Here is a 17,003-nt window from a genome sequence, read left to right on the forward strand (position 1 = left end):
TAGGCAGGAAATATCAATATGGGGAACCTGTTAATTATTCTACATCCCACCTTTCCCCCCCTTGCTACAATAGCAGGCTGTGTAAAGATTATAGACGAAAAGTTGCAGTCTATAATGATCAGATAAAAAGACTAGTCAGCAAATCAATGGTATACACATATCAACAGCAAAAGCTGCACAGTTGAAGCTCTAGTGAACACAAAGGGAATGCATAAACATCACCTCCATTTAGACAAAAGTCCATTCTAGAGCATTGTTGGGTTTTCTCATTAACAACATACATAGTCATATTGGTTGGCAGAAACCCATAACTCACTTTGCCTACTGTGAGATTTAACGTTTAAGTAGAAAAGCAGCTAACAAATTCAAAGAACTAGTTACAGGTAGGTAGCCGTGTTGGTCTGACGCAGTCAAAACAAAATAAAAAAAATCCTTCCAGTAGCACCTTAGAGACCAACTAAGTTTGTCATAGGTATGAGCTTTCGTGCATGCACACGAAAGCTCATACCTATGACAAACTTAGTTGGTCTCTAAGGTGCTACTGGAAGGATTTTTTATTTTGTTTTAAATTCATAGCAAACATACATGTTTGCCTCATGTTTGAAAATGTGTGCATTCGTTGGTGTGAAATGCACCTTTAGCTGATCTCAGCACCTGTGTGTAGTTTTTATTTGAATATTTAAATGCTTCATTGTCTAACAATCACATGGCTCCTGGAATAAATAAAAGCAAAAAGAAGAAAAAAAACCCCAACCCCATAACAACTCTCCAATAAAACAGCAGATAACCAAGCAGCTAAATGTGTCATGCATCCTTTGTACTAAGAGCCTGTGGAGGAGAAGCTTCCTGAAAAAGCCAGGTTTTCATCTGCGGACAAAAATCAATTGCAAGAGCATTTCGGTCACAAAGTGTCGGCAACCTAAGAGATAATGGGATCAGGACCTCGCACTGGCCAACTTTTAACATATGACAAGAAAAGACACTCCACTCTTTGTATAAGTGAGTGGGATTAGGGGCCGAGTCTAGCAGCATGGCTTGCTGGTCAATGGTGGAGCCAACCCAGTCCAGACTCAAAAGTGCTAAAAGTTGAAAGGAAGAAATAAAGTGCATGCAGGCAGATGCCTCTGGCTACAAATGACACAAGAACATAACAAGAGTCTGCTGGACCAGGCCAGTGGTCTGTCTAGTCCAGCATCCTGTTCTCACAGTGGCCAACCGGAGGGCCTATGGGTTGCCTACAAGCAGAAGCTGTGTGCCACAGTGCGCTGCCCACTTGTGATTCCCAGAAACGGGCATTCAGTGGCAAGGAAAATATCACCCATATAGGAACTACAGTGGTGCCTCGACTTACGAAGGCGATCCGTTCCGCGGCGCTCTTCGTAAGTCAAAGTCTTTGGTTGTCAAAGCGCCCGTTTTGCACATGCGTGAAGTGTAATTTTGCACTTCTGCACAGGCGCAGAACGTGCGCGTGGCGAAAAGACTTCCGGGGTTGTCAACTTCGTAAGTCGAAACCTTCGGAAGTCGAGTTATTCGGATGTTGAGGTACCACTGTATATTGCATTTAGAGCTGAGGCTCAGCAATAAGTGATTGGCCTAAGACAGGGGTCGGCAAAGTTTTTGTGGCTTGGGCCAGTTAACGGTCCCACAGACGCCACATTGAGCTGGAGAGTGTGTGTGCGTGCGTGCATGCGCAAGCGCTGTTTCCGGCACTCCTTCTGATGTGGAGGAGGTGTGTGCAGCTTCCCATTGGCTGCAGGAGCTTCCTGCAGCCAATGGGAAGCCGGCCAGCGTGGCAGAAGGCGGTCCCCACTCTCCTCCACGCCAGTTTAGCGTGGCGCACAGGAGCCGACTGAGCGGGCAGCGGGGATCCATGGGCCGGTTAAACGATCAGTCAATGTGCTAGAATTCTTAAACCGAAACTGTAGTTAAGTAACAGTAAAGGGGGCATCTCTGTGCACATATATGAACATATGCAGCGTGTTTTTCCCCCATCTCTGAGCAATTGGAGCCTCCCCCTATGGATTTCTGGTTGCATCCATGCCTTTACTTTTGTTTCAGTGAGCCCAATCGGTTGCATGATTTAGCTACATCTGTTTTAAAATTTATTTCAATTGTGTTTATTTGCATTGTTCTCGGTGCTTTCAATTGTTTTTAGTTTATCTTCAATAAATAAATCTGTTTTTATCGGAGATGTGGTGTGTGTTTATCGCCCCGAGCTCATCTGGAAAGAAAGGGCAGGATATAAATTTAATAAAGAAATATCCAGGAATGGGACTTACAGCATACTTGCCACACAGATTTAAGCCCCAGCACCTCTCTCTTTACAATTTAAGCACCGGCTCCACTTCCCTTGCCTGAAATGTACAACCAGACAAAATCTAATTATGTCCTCCTCCACACAGCAATCCACTTCTCAGATCCACCAAACTTCCCTCTCTTCTCTCCTTGCAGTAATAAAACAAATAAATGCACGGTGATGTCCAGCCAAAGGGAAGGACTTGTCAGTCCCATTGATTTTAACGGGAAAGTTAAGTACATGTTCAAATCTCTCTCCCACTGAAATCAATGGGACTTTAAAATGCTTAACCACGGCTGGATTCTGCTCTTGATATTTTGCGTGGGTTCATTAGCTGTCTTGAGTAACCTGCCCATTTAGTGATTATGCAACATACTTAGCCATGCAGTGAAATTCACCGTAAGGCAGTTTCAGCACTAGAAGCCTCCCTGCTCACAGATCCAACTAGGAAAGGAAATGGATGTCTGCAGCAACTGGGCTCAATCTTAATTCCATCCATACCAGCCACACCGTCTAGAGTGACCCTCTCTGCTCCCCCTTGATAAGGCAGGTAGCAGGGAGGGCTTGCTTGCGATAGGGCCCTAATCTGCTCTACAAATCTGCAAATTATCCCAATACCCTCCAGCAGAATAGATGAAAAACTTTACCAGCCAGGTGCAAAGAAGTAAAGGTGTAAGGGGGGAAAAAAGATTCCTACCCAGACCCAAAACAAGCAGCAAAATACTGAATGCCTGCAGTAGGGTGGGAGATGGGGGAATGGAAGCTGAAAAAAGGACCGGTTTGGGGTGGGGAAGATTTACATCAGCCAGCATGCTGCGGGGTGGCACACCGATTAGATGACAGGCAATTTCTTTTCTTTTTTTACAGATAATTTTTATTAAATTTTCCAAATGAACAACACCAAACAACAACAAACACTACAAGTAACAACAACATCTAACAAAAACAATTATTCATTTTTTTTGCATTTTATCTTATATTCACATATCTCAGTTCAATTTGCTCTGCCGAGCTTTGACTTCCCTCCCTCCCATCATTCGGTTTTCTTTCCCACTCTTATCTCGCTGTTCCTTTTTACCCACATTTTAAATCAGTTCGTAGGCTTTATTTCAGTCCCGCAAGTGTCTTTAAACTTCTACAGTACTTCTCTATATAGTCCATGAATTTACTCCATTCCCTTTGGAACTTTGTCTCTTCCTGGTTATGGATCCCACAGGTCAACTTTGCTAACTCTGCATAGTTAATCATTTTCGTCTGCCACTCTTCAATTGTCGGGATCTCTTGTAGTTTCCATTTTTGGGCTAATAAAGTCCTTGCCGCGGTTGTGGCATACATAAATAGTCTCTGGTCTCCTTTTGCTATCTCCTCTCCCATTAGTCCCAATAGAAAAGCTTCAGGCTTTTTGGGAAAGGTATACCTAAACATCTTCTTCAATTCATTATATATCATTTCCCAAAATCTTTTTACTTTTTCGCATGTCCACCACATATGATAAAATTCACCATCTTTAGCTTTACATTTCCAGCTTGATTTACTACTCATTCTATACATTTTAGCTAATTTTACTGGTGTTAGGTACCATCTATACATCATTTTCATTACATTTTCTTTCAGAGTGGTACCTGCAGTAGATTTCAATGTTTGATTCCACAGTTTCAACCACGCATCATATTCAATATTGTACCCAAAATCTCTTGCCCATTTTATCATCACATCTTTTGTCATTTCATCTTTCGTAAACCACTCTAACAAAAAATTATACATTTTGACAACAATTTCACTCTGCCTTCCAACAATTCTATTTGAAATTTGGGCCTTTTATCTTCAAAACCTATTTTTTCGGATGACAGGCAATTTCTAGTGTGTGAGGGTACCTGTCATCATCTATCTAGTTTATCTATTTTGGGGTTATTTGTTGAGGCCAATGCTTTTAGGGAAAGTAGGTCTCCCCCCTGCCCTGGTTTTTGTCTGCTGCACCTCCTACAGATGTTTCGTCTGCCTCAGATTAATAATAAAACCTCAGCCAGCTCTATTCACCTGAAAGCCCTCAACAGCACAGGTTGCTTCTATAGGACAAATTTGTTTTGAATTCGCCAGCCGCGCATTCCACTTCTCCAGAGGAATCACGCTGAAGAGCTTATACTACCGAGCCCTGGGAGCTGGTTGGAAGCATGACTAGTACTTGATATTTGGAATGACTACAGTTCAAACTTTCCAAAAAGGAAAGAAAAAAGAAAAGAAAAAAGCATGCGCTCTAGCCTTGTGCCTTGAGAAATAAAGATATGTTAATCAGAGAGCCACATAATTGGGTTCAGGGTGTTCCATGGTCACCCTCGCTGACTCTGGAGATAAAGGTACTTTGAAAGATTATGGAGAGATATCTGGAATTTATTCCACGCTGGTTGTGAAATGACAGATCTTTTTTCTTAATTACGCCGGCTATCAGTCTAACACCTGTACTTAACCATTCTGTCTCGCAGAATCCCTTTTGATATGTTTTATTGTTCCGCCAGACACTTGGCAGAGTAATGGTGCATGGGTGTTAAGAGGTTTATTACTGCGGACCCAAATCCTGATTCTAATCTCCCTGAGTTAACTCCAAGGCTTTGGGGACTGGCCTGCAGACGGGGCGAGCACAGCTCTGCAGACATTACGGATTTGGAGCAGCGCATTCGCAGCCCACCCCCTTCCCCTTCCCTGAGGTGATTGGCTAGGCATGTGTTTTGTGTGTGTCAGCCAGTCTGTGCAGCTCCTAATTAGGTGTGTTACAGAGTAATAGTCTATTACTTTGTAGTCTGGCCAACCTCGGCGAATTCATGTAGCAGTGCTGGCAGACAGTTGTCACCATTGTCTTCTGACAGCAATTCCATCTCCCTGCTGCCCAGCTCATGACCATCTCTCGTTAAAAAAACGCCACGAGTACCCTTGCTGCAGCAATGAATCATACACAGAGGACTTCACACAAGCTGAGCTTATTGAGCTGTATTACAGGGAAATATATCTCCGATGGCTCCATTGCAGCCAAAACAATCTGTCATTTTTAATTCTTTCTGTCACCTCATTAGGTATACAGGAATACTGACAGGAAGGGGAAAGGAACCCCCCCCCCCAAATCGAAACGTTTCTGCAATTCCAAATTCACATTTAACCCAAAAGGTTCACTTACCAAATATATGTACTTATAACAAAACAAGACACCGAATAGCCTCAGTTAACTTTAGAAAGCAATTAAACAACAAACAACAACAACAACAACAACAAATAACAACAACAACAACAACAACAACAACAACAACAACAACAACAACAACAACAACTCTGCTTCAAAGCTTGGCAGAAAAAGTTACAGGGGTTGGAGTGGAACAAGATGAAGCAAAACCCAAAAGCCCATTAAAGAGGAGAAGGGGGAAAATCCCATTGCTTTAGAATCAAGGGGAACTGTTCTCCTTAGATGCCACCCCTGCTATAAACATGGAAAAGAGCACACTGCTTTTCCCCCAACACACAAATCTACCAAATGATCTTGAAGAATCTCTGAATGTGTGCCACTCTGGTCTCTCACTAGACTTGACTCTGTCTTTTCATCGACATTTAATACTGTATATGAATATAATGGAAATTGTTGTCGGGGGCCAAGGAAGGCAATATTGTTGTCCTTGAATCAAAAGATTTACCCTGCATGTACATGTGATGCCAAAGAAAAATACTGGCCAATTTCCTACAAAATGGTTACCTCCCCCCTCTCCAAAAACACACACACACATTCATGCTTGCTTGTTTTTATCTTAATGTACCAAAGTCTCCTTCTATTTTGAGGACTCTGATCCTTTTTGCAGTCAGCAACAGACTGAGTTTGCAATAATAATGTTTATGCACAGATGTAAAGAATGTGCTGACAGATTAGAAAGGAGTCAGCCTATGTTTGCACAGCGTTCATTTTTATTATTATTTATTATTTTTTAAAAAAGAAATCAGACTACACCTGACAATGAACAAACAGATTTTTTTTTCCAGGAACAGAATGAGCTCACAGTATAGCCTATTACAAATCCCCGAGCCCCTCTGAACTAATTCAAAATCCCAGGTTATGAGCACATCAGAGAATTTCAAGCTCTTGTTTTAATTGCAATTAGCAATTAGTATGAATGATTGTCCTACTAACACTAAAAAGGTATATCTGTCAGCCTAGATAGAGGGGGAATTATTCTTCCCTGTTTGGCCATAGCATTATCATGTGAAGGAATCACAACCTTGGGGCATTCATGATTCATGGTTGCAATGTCCATGCATTGCACACAACCAGGCCATTACTGGGAGTGGGGAACCCGGCCTCACATGCCCATATTCCCATTCAATTTTGTCTTCTCCACTCAGCAGAGATCACTCAGTAGAGGTAACCCTGACTACTGAGATACCCCAGTATAAATATTTAAATTATTTCCTGGAAAAACAATCCTACCACAAATGTTTCCACACTTCTGATGAACTTGATTTATTTAAGGTAATTTGAACTGATTTATTCAGCCTTTCTAAAGAGCGGGACCATAAAGAAGGCTGATTGTCGAAGAATTGATGCTTTTGAATTATGGTGCTGGAGGAGACTCTTGAGAGTCCCATGGACTGCAAGAAGCTCAAACCTATCCATTCTTAAGGAAATCAGCCCTGAGTGCTCACTGGAAGGACAGATCGTGAAGCTGAGGCTCCAGTACTTTGGCCACCTCATGAGAAGAGAAGACTCCCTGGAAAAGACCCTGATGCTGGGAAAGATGGAGAGCACAAGAAGAAGGGGACGACAGAGGATGAGATGGTTGGACAGTGTTCTCGAAGCCACCAACATGAGTCTGACCAAACTGCGGGAGGCAGTGGAAGACAGGAGTGCCTGGTGTGCTCTGGTCCATGGGGTTACGAAGAGTCAAACACGACTAAATGACTAAACAATAGCAAAGAAATATTAGCATCTCCGTGGACCACCAATGCTGATGATGATTTAATTTCTGCAATTATATTAAAAATATATATCTAAGTAGTGTACAAAAAACTGAAGCCACAACAGACAACTTAAACAAAATATTACAAAAGTACACAGTTACGTATAAAATGTTACATCAATACAAAGTTACTAATAGATAAAAATAAAAATCAATTCATTTTCCTTCTGATACACCTTCCCTCTCAGCCTATGGCCATTGTCCAAACAAACTCTCAGCTCACCCATAAAAGTTTCACAGGAAGAAGAGTTTAAACCAATGTGTTTTGAATGTATAAAGCATACTCAAGAGCTCTCAAAATTAAGGCCAATCTGATCTATGTTAAATATGCACTCTTGCTCAAGAATTTAAAGTGCCTTTTCTGGATTCAGGTTCACATACTCCAATATTCCTTGCAATAATTCTTGTACTTGACCAGTAGTACCTCAGTTGACAACATCCATTCTTTTGCCCATCTTAGGTTTACCGTGTTTCCCCTTTTTTAAGACACCGTCTTATAACTTTTTTTCCTCAAAAAAACACAGGGCGGCTTATTTTTGGTGGGATGTCTTATTTTTTTATTATGGTTTTTATTACCTTACGGTCTCCTTGGCCGGGCCAGGCCGCTGGCTCAGGGCGCTGCACACAGCGCTGCTGGGCTCTGTCCTACCTGACAAGGCTGTTGTATGTATTAGAACAATACAATGTATGCAAAAATGTAGTTTGTTAAGGGTTGGCTGGGAACTGTAAATTTATGAGGAGTAAACTACTGTATAATGCCCAGAATTCTTTGAGGGAAAGCAAGTTCTTTAAATGTGCATGAGATCTGAGTTAATGCTGCAGTCTACTTTTGCAGTGGGAAGACTTTCCTAGGAAATAAAGATCAGACAGAAATCTGTCTATTTTCTGCTGATGTAGCTTTTCTCTCATTTATTTCTATCACCTACCGGTAAAGCAGAGGATATGCTGTTGACAGGATGGGCGTATGGGGAAAAAAAGAGAGTGAAGAAGAAGAAGAAGAAAGGGGCAAGGGTGCTCCGAGCTGCTGAGCACTCGGTGCGCTCCAGCAGCTGGTTCAGGGTGGTGGGCCGCTCCGCCTGGCGCTTCGCCTGGCGCTGCTGCGCGCTCGGCGATGCCGCACGCTCGGCGATGCCGCACGCTCGGCGATGCAGCAGCGGCGGTTCTGGGCAGCAGGGAGGAAGGCTCCTCGGCCGGGCTCGGCAGAGGCCCGGCCGCTGGTTCTAGGGCTCCGCTTGGCGCTGCCGCGCGCTCTGAGTACTCAGCGCTGCCGCAGCCGCCGGTTCCGGGCGGTGGGGTGGAAGGCTCCTCGGGGCTCAGGGGCTCCGCTCGGCGCTGCCGCGCGCTCGGCACTGCAGCAGCCGCCAGTTCTGGGCGGCGGGGTGGAAGGCTCCTCGGCCAGGCTCAGCAGAGGCCTGGCCACAGGCTCAGGGGCTCCGCTCGGCGCTGCCGCGCGCTCTGAGTGCTCGGCGCTGCCGCGCGCTCGGCTCTGCAGCAGCCGCCAGTTCCGGGCGGCGGGGTGGAAGGTTCCTCGGCCAGGCTCGGCAGAGGCCTGGCCACAGGCTCAGGGGCTCCGCTCGGCGATGCCGCGCGCTCTGAGTGCTCGGCGATGCCGCGCGCTCGGCACTGCAGCAGCCGCCGGTTGCAGGCGGCGGGGTGGAAGGCTCCTCGGCCGGGCTCAGCAGATGCCCGGCCGCTGTTTCAGGGGCTCCGCTCGGCACTGCCGCGCACTCCAAGTGCTCGCCGATGTCGCGTGCTCGGCGCTGCAGCAGCAGCCGGTTCCAGGCGGCGGGGTGTAAGGCTCCTCGGACAGGCTCGGCAGTGGACCAGCCGCTGGCTTGGGTGCTCCGCACGCTTGCTGCTGCAGCAGCCACCAGTTCCAGGCCCTGAGCTGGCAGGCACGGAGGTATGTCTTATTTTCGGGGTATGTCTTACATTTTACAAATGTTTAAAATTGCTGCCCTGGCTTACTTTATGACTACGTCTTAAAAAAGGGGAAACACGGTAGTTAGTCCTTTAGTCTGACCTGTTTTTTTGGTTTGTTTTTTGTTCTTCATCAATGGTCTGACAAGTAAAATCATTCTCAAAGCTTGTGCTGGACTTTTGAATAGTGCATAGTATCCTTGACATTCTTTAGAATGTTGTATGCTGAATGCCCAAGGTTTATAAGGAGCCACTCCTAAACTCTAGAAATCCTTAAACCTTCTCTACTAGTTCACAAAAGTTGGAATAGGACCACAGTGAACTGGATCTCAAATCTTGCCTCAGTCCTGGGAATACCTGTCACCCCAAGCCACAGATAATAATAATAATAATAATAATAATAATAATAATAATAATAATAACAATAATAATAATAATAATAATAATACTGGTCTACTCTAGAGCAGTGTTTCCCAACCTTGTGCCTCCAGCTGTTTTCGGACTACAATTCCCAATTCCACTACAATTCCCATCATTCCTGACCACTGGTCTTGCTAGCTAGGGATGATGGGAATTGTAGTCTCAAAACATCTGGAGGCAAAAGGTTGGGAAACACTGCTCTAGAGGACTTTTGCTAGTATTAATGAGAGTGAAGTGCTTTATATAAAATGTACTATATAAACACTTAACGTTATGCTAAAAGGAAGGTTAACATCTGAAGAGCCACATGTTAACCAAACCTGATCTTGAAAATAGATACTGTCATAACTGGGGAAATGTCTGCAGAAGTGAGGAACTTGTTGATAAGTAGCTAAAAAACAAACTGGGTTAAACACGTGATTGGCTGCTTGGGAAATGATGTAACAATTCTCTCTGTGGAAAAATAATTTGGTGCTTTTTGCTAGTTCCTATGTCAGGCATCCCCAACCTGCGGCCCTCCAGATGTTTTGGCCTACAACTCCCATGATCCCTAGCTAACAGGACCAGTGGTAAGGGAAGGTGGTAATTGTAGTCCAAAACATCTGGAGGGCCGAAGTTTGGGGATGCCTGCCCTATATCTTGACTGGGACGCAGATGGCGCTGTGGTCTAAACCACTGAGCCTAGGGCTTGCTGATCGGAAGATCGGTGGTTCGAATCCCCAGACGGGGTGAGCTCCCATTGCTCGGTCCCTGCTTCTGCCAACCTAGCAGTTCGAAAGTACGAAGTGCAAGTAGATAAATAGGTACTGCTCTGGCAGGAAGGTAAATGGCATTTTCACACGCTGCTCTGGTTCACCAGAAGCAGCTTAGTCATGCTGGCCACATGACTCAGAAGCTGTCTGTAGACAAACGCTGGCTTGGCCTATATAGCGAGATGAGTGCCGCAACCCCAGAGTCGTTCGTGACTGGACCTAACGGTCAGGGGTACCTTTATCTTTATATCTTGACAAGACAGCATGTGTGTTAGCTTTCGTATGGATAAATGCTTACAGCTGGCACCTAGTGATAAAAGAGAAGATAAGGAAAGCAACTAAATATAGAGAGGAGTGATGGCATTCCAAAGAATTCCACTGGTACGGCAAAGACACACACACTGGTTGTCCGAGGATAGCCAGGGGAAAAACAGTATAGGGGTCCTGGATAGAGAAGGGAATTTCAGCAGGTATAGTTTGGCCACCTGCTCTTCTATACAATTTGCACAGCTTTTGTGAAGTTAACTCTTCATTAAAAGAAACAAGGTCTGCTCAGGAGTGCCAGGCCTAATGAACATAGCAACTCTTCTCAGTAAGTCTTTCCCCTGTGAGGCAGCTGTTTAAATATCCTCGTCCACGGGTCCTTCCCAAGCAATCTGAGACTATGTTGACACGCCTGTCTCTGCTCCTTCTCCTTCAGACATCTTCTGGTCCTGGAGAACAGAGGGGAGGGGAGATTGTCACAGCTAGAGAGGGAGACCCCCTGGCTTCTTCACCAGCCTGACGCATCTCAGCCTCTTGGCTTTCTTCCTCCCCTGCTTCTGCTTCTGCCTCTGCTTCTGGACTTCTCTCTGCCACAGACTCTCCCTGTTCACTAAACCCTGTTACCTCTTCAGCTTCTGACAGCTCCTCCTCCCAGTCTGCACCCTCTTCTCCCTCTGACCACCATCACCATCCTTTGAGCCTTTTCCCCTTTGGGGGTTCCCCAGCTGGTGCCTCCCACCATTCCTCTGCGTCCAACAAGTCCATGACACCAGGGCATAAGGATGGAAGTTTCATCAATCACTGTTTGGATCTTTTTTTAGTCGATTCTCAACATGCAGAGAAGGTTACTGTCCTGTGGTTGGTATATTGGAGAATTAAACCCAAATATTAAATATAACAATAACTGGGTAAAGTTTTTTCTTTTCTTTTTTTAAGGACAGCAGGCTGAGCGATGTGATATTTGGGAGAAAATAACATCGTAGAACTGAAGCTTTTGGAAATTCAGTTCATGTTACATTATTGTCAATGATCCAGAAATGGGTCTATAGAATTCAGAGTAATTAAAAATCATCGACTGAATCAATGTTCATTTCTATCAAAATGTTCAGTGATTTTTGTATACTATGCTACTGGTTCCATATTAAAAATGGTAATTACATGGGCTTAGAAGTGTTAGCAAAAGTTCCCATATTCATCTTTTAAGGAGAAATCTTGCAGGTGACTGCATGTAAAAAACCTCACCTGGCTGCTGAGCTAGGAGGCCACAATCCAGGACTAAATTGCGTAATGTTAGGCCCCTTTTCACAAAAAGGGTCAATTATGATTCATAGGCCCCAGCATGGATTGTTCCTCCTCTGGAATGTATGTCATCATAGCATATACTCTTGGGCAAAGTTACTAAATGTTCTCAGTTCCATCTCCTGGCCTGTGGACCTAGAACCATCACTTGTCCAACATACTGCCGGCTTCTGTCGGCCTCTCTGTCCTGTTTCTTAATTCTCCATATACAGTGTTGGAAGAGTGGTCCTCACAATGCTATTTATATTTGTTAACACTGACCATGGAAATATAGAATCAATGACGCCGTGTTGTGCTAAGTCCAGGGCTAAGCAAGAGAAAATACTTGCTATGCAATATTAAAAGCCATAGCAAATAAGCTTTAACAATAGAACAAAAAGAAGAAATCACCAAGAGCTCTCCTTGCATAGTCTGTGGACCTACCATACAGAAACATAGATATATAGTTTTACTGAAGAATAGAGAGAACAGAAAAACAGAGTAACATGAGGCTTTGTGGCACCCCTGAAGTGATTCACTGCTCTTTGTTGACACCACAAATTGACTTATAGAGAGATCAGATCACACTGAATCTCCCTTATTGCCCCCATTATTCAGCCCCAGCACAGATTGGCTGCACACCCTTAGCAGTTAGGTCCTGCTGAAATCATTATGAAAAGTTAGGAGGTGCAACTTAATCCCTATTTTCAAAATCAATTAGTGGGAAAGAGAAGGACAGTTAGAATATTGTACACAATCCTAGACTTTCTCATTGGTGGAAGGTTCTTAGCAACGTACACAGCACACAAAGAAAAGCATCTTGGATATTTCTGTTGTGGTGGCTTACTGCAGAGGCATCAGAAGTCATTCATTTACAGTTTGTTTGGGACCATCGTTTAAAAGTATAAGTTGAGCCCAACACTCTCAGGTGAAACCATTAAGATGGTATAAAATACCTTGAAATATCAGGAGATCAAACCAAGTAGCAATTATCTACAACATTTTTTTTCTTGGTATCTCCTCCGATTTTCCTTTGGGGAGTGCTAACTCAGTAAATGCTCACTATACATAAACAAAGCACTGGCTATAACTCTTCGACAAACTTAAAATCATCTCCAAGTGTTGGGCTTTGTTTGATGAAATAGTCTCTGGGGAGGTACTAATGGACATAGGCTAAAGATCCAAAGAAGGGGAACTTGATCCATTTAAAAGAGAAGAGCGGTCTGAAAGGAAGCAAAATATTTTTTAAAAAATGCTGGTTCGTACTTTAAAAATTGCTGACTTCTTTCTGTAGGTCATCTCACAGGTCTTTTTGCCACATAACAGTGTAATTAAAAAGTGCTGATGTTTTGATCTAGGAATAAGTTTCTCCTCTTCCACCATCCAGTATACCAAATACAAGTATGAAAACTTGTATCTTCTGGGAAGTCTTAAAAGATACAAGATACATAAAGTTTGCCAGAATAAAACTCCTGCAAGAGGAATATTAATCCTATAGAAAAAAGCCAGTTCCCAATATTCTGTCCCACCTTCCAGACATGGTCACATTGCAGAGCAGTGGATGACTACCAGACCCTGTTGGACTACATCTCCCATAATCTCTTACATGCTGGCTGGGGCTGGTGAGAGTTTTAGTCCACCAACATCCAGGGATCGCTATGTTGACTATCCCTGTTGTAGAGAGAGAGAGAATTTTGGGCTGTGCTAGGCAGATGGTGGGTGGGTGTCTGACTTAATGGAGGATGAACCAAGCAATGGCCAATAGGCATGATGGCTGGCGATACCCTGCCTTTTCAGAGATACGACGTTACTGGATATCTGTGGATGCAGAGCAACAGTGGGAGAGGCTTGTTTGTATTTGTGTCTCGCTTCACTGAGGCTTCAGGGTGACACTTGTGGGAAACAGGATGTTGGATTAGCTAGACTATTCGTCTGATCCAACGGGGCCTTTTTGTGCCATTATGTCTTCTCAGTGACTCCCTCTGGTTTCGTGGATGGGGTAAATAAGATGCTGCTCAGGGCACAGTAGGAGATTTGCTTCTCATTTCAGACACAGGAGTTCTCAGCTCTTGCAGAATGTGGGCCTTCTGCGACGGGGCAAGCGGGACACATGTTCCAAATATGGAAGCACAATAAACCCATATAAATTGAATTTTGCATTATATTGGCTACTGTATTTTCAAGACCTTTCTTAATTATAACAGGCACAGAATTCTTTCATTTTCATTGGTGCTGCACACGAGATTGAGGTGCTTGCTGATGAAGCTAGCCACCACAAACCCCGTATCTCATTCCTGAGTAGTCACAAACCATTCGGATCTTATCATTGGGCATGTGTGATATTTGTATTTGAAGATGTGAAAGGAAGGCCTCAGCTTCTCCTCCTTACTGTGATAGGACTCAGCCCACACCTATCCCAGCTGTGGCAGCCCTCTACTCCTGTCTAATATGTTCACTTAAGATATTATGGGATGGCTGGTAGCACCAAAAGTCTCTGCTCTTGGAATTAGCCCCATGGTCTCTAAAACTCTGCTGGTTTCCACCCCCACCCCCAAGATTGGGGCCCCCAAAGTTGCAGGGACTCTCCCAACTACTAATCCCATAGATGTATCTAAGCAGATTTGGATGTTTGGGTGCTCCCGCTCTCTATAGTTCCAGTGGGGCCAGAGCCTGCTGCAGGGACCCAAATGGCTCAAAGGTGCAGGATCAGAAAGAGGAGGGACGGGACTTCCCTCTGAAATGGCAGAGGCTCTCCTTTGTTTGGTTCCATTGACAGTCTGGTGAAAAGAGTGGCAGAAGAGGGCAAGCACCAACTTCCCTCTAGGTGGCAATAGTGATCATTGGAATAGCCATGATGCCTGGAGCTTGTGCATTCTCCCCCACAAGGAGGCCAGTGCAAATCACCTCTGGCTGTCTGGAAAAAAGGCAAAGTATGGTAAGTCTGACGCAGGTGGTAAGTGGACGCAGGTGGCCCTGTGGGTTAAACCACAGAGCCTAGGGCTTGCTGATCAGAAGGTCGGCGGTTCGAATCCCTGCGACAGGGTGAGCTCCCATTGCTCGGTCCCAGCTCCTGCCAACCTAGCAGTTCGAAAGCACGTCAAAGTGCAAGTAGATAAATAGGGACCGCTACAGCAGGAAGGTAAACGGCGTTTCCGTGTGCTGCTCTGGTTCGCCAGAAGCGGCTTTGTCATGCTGGCCACATGACCTGGAAGCTGTACGCTGGCTCCCTTGGCCAATAATGTGAGATTAGTGCGCAACCCCAGAGTCGGTCACGACTGGACCTAATGTTCAGGGGTCCCTTTACCTTTACCTTTATGGTAAGTCTGAGCCCTCAGGGACTGTCATAAATGCCAACTTCCCTTCCTGTGGGTTGGTTCCCTCTTGGCACTTCTCTTCTGTGGATTTGGAACAAACTGCACTGTGACCAGGTTAAAGAGTCAATGTGAGCCTGTCTCCTTTCTTTCAGTACTGATGGCACATCCTAACCAAGCTTCTCCTTCCTGACCCCATAAAGTGAGTCCAACAGTCCTGTTCCCATGCAGATGTTTAAGTACAGGGAGGAAGAAAAAGGTTTCTGTGTTAAGATGGATAGAGTTTCAGCCGAACACTGTTTGAGCTGCTGAGATCTCTCCTCATCCTGTAGAAGCTGAGATCATATCCACAGGGTGAAAACGCCTGTCTCTTGGTCTCCCAGTCTTCCTCTGTGCAAGACTGGAACAAAAGACCTTATGTGCCAAGATAACTAATATTCTGTGCGGAGGAAAGCCAAATTCTGCAAAAGGCACACATGATGCAAATCAAACACATTTGCATAACTTCTTTTACTTTGCATAATTAATTCAGCTTCTGGTATTCATGGGGGAAGGAAGCGGGCATGGAACTTGGAAACCCATCCCCTCATTCCTGGAAACCTTATTTAGTGTGTTGTTGTTTTTCCTGGCATCTGAACTTCAACCATGCTATGCCCACACACATTTGACTTCTGGTATATCTGAACAACAATAAGGACTAGAAACCAGCATTTTTAAAGAAGAATGTAAGGCAGATATGCTGAGGAAGCTGAATTGTGTGCTCACTGCTGCAATTGTGACTTGTTTGCAGCCCTGCCATTGCTACTACTGTGGAACAGATGATTTAAGCCATCATTGCTTATGGAACAGTCAGTCAGATATCAACTAGTTTCTGGAGGCTGATAGAAATGGGGTTAACCCTTTCCTTTGCCAAGAAGGGTAAGCATTGTGCAATGTGCCTGCAGGATTTTGAAGGGCACCAAAACCTGGCAAGTTTCAGGGAATGAATTGATTTCCCCTTTCCTTGCTTCACCTGTATATTAAATGAGGGATTTAACTGTGGGCTGTTGGGGATATATCTGACAGCAAAGGACAGGGAGGAATAAGATAAGGAAAGGGAAAAGGAGGGGGAAGAGAGAGATACTCTTGCCTCGCCACTTCCATACATGCCAGCGTTTGACCCAATTAAAGTGTGTGTGGAGGGGGAGAGGATTGCAAAGATGGTTTTATAAAAGCATTTTTTTGGGGGGGATGCATTTGTAAAGAATTGAAATAGTTTAGTAATGTAAAAAATAATGAGGGGGATGGGTTCTCCTAACAATACCCAACACTCTACACTTCTTGGGATTCTTGGGGGAAAGCTACGACTGTTTAAAGCGGTATGATACCGCTTTAAACGTATAGTGCAGATGTGGCCTCAGTCACCGGAAGAACGAAAGGTCAAGAGAGGATACAGATTTGCACGTGCTGATGCATATTTAGAAATTATTGCTATGGACCGAAATATAATACATCACACCATAGTGGGGAAGAATGTGAACAGGTGACCTGTGTTTCTGCTCAGTCTGCTGTGCAGGTGCTAAAAACTGTTGATGGACAACTTCAAGAGTCCCTGCTGCTCTTCCGTCTTATGGCTCCTTATTTATAAACCTGGCTTGGAGCAGACTGCCCTTCAAATGGAGAACTGCCCTCTGTAAAGTCAGACCCATGGACACCCTACTAATTTGCAAAATATCCTTCCTGCTTCCAGTTGACCGGTAATAAAAGGGGAATAGGTTTTAAAGGGGGGGGGGAT

The sequence above is a fragment of the Zootoca vivipara genome, chromosome Z1 (assembly GCF_965207765.1).
Source record: "Zootoca vivipara chromosome Z1, rZooViv2.hap1.1, whole genome shotgun sequence".
Taxonomy (NCBI): domain Eukaryota; kingdom Metazoa; phylum Chordata; class Lepidosauria; order Squamata; family Lacertidae; genus Zootoca; species Zootoca vivipara.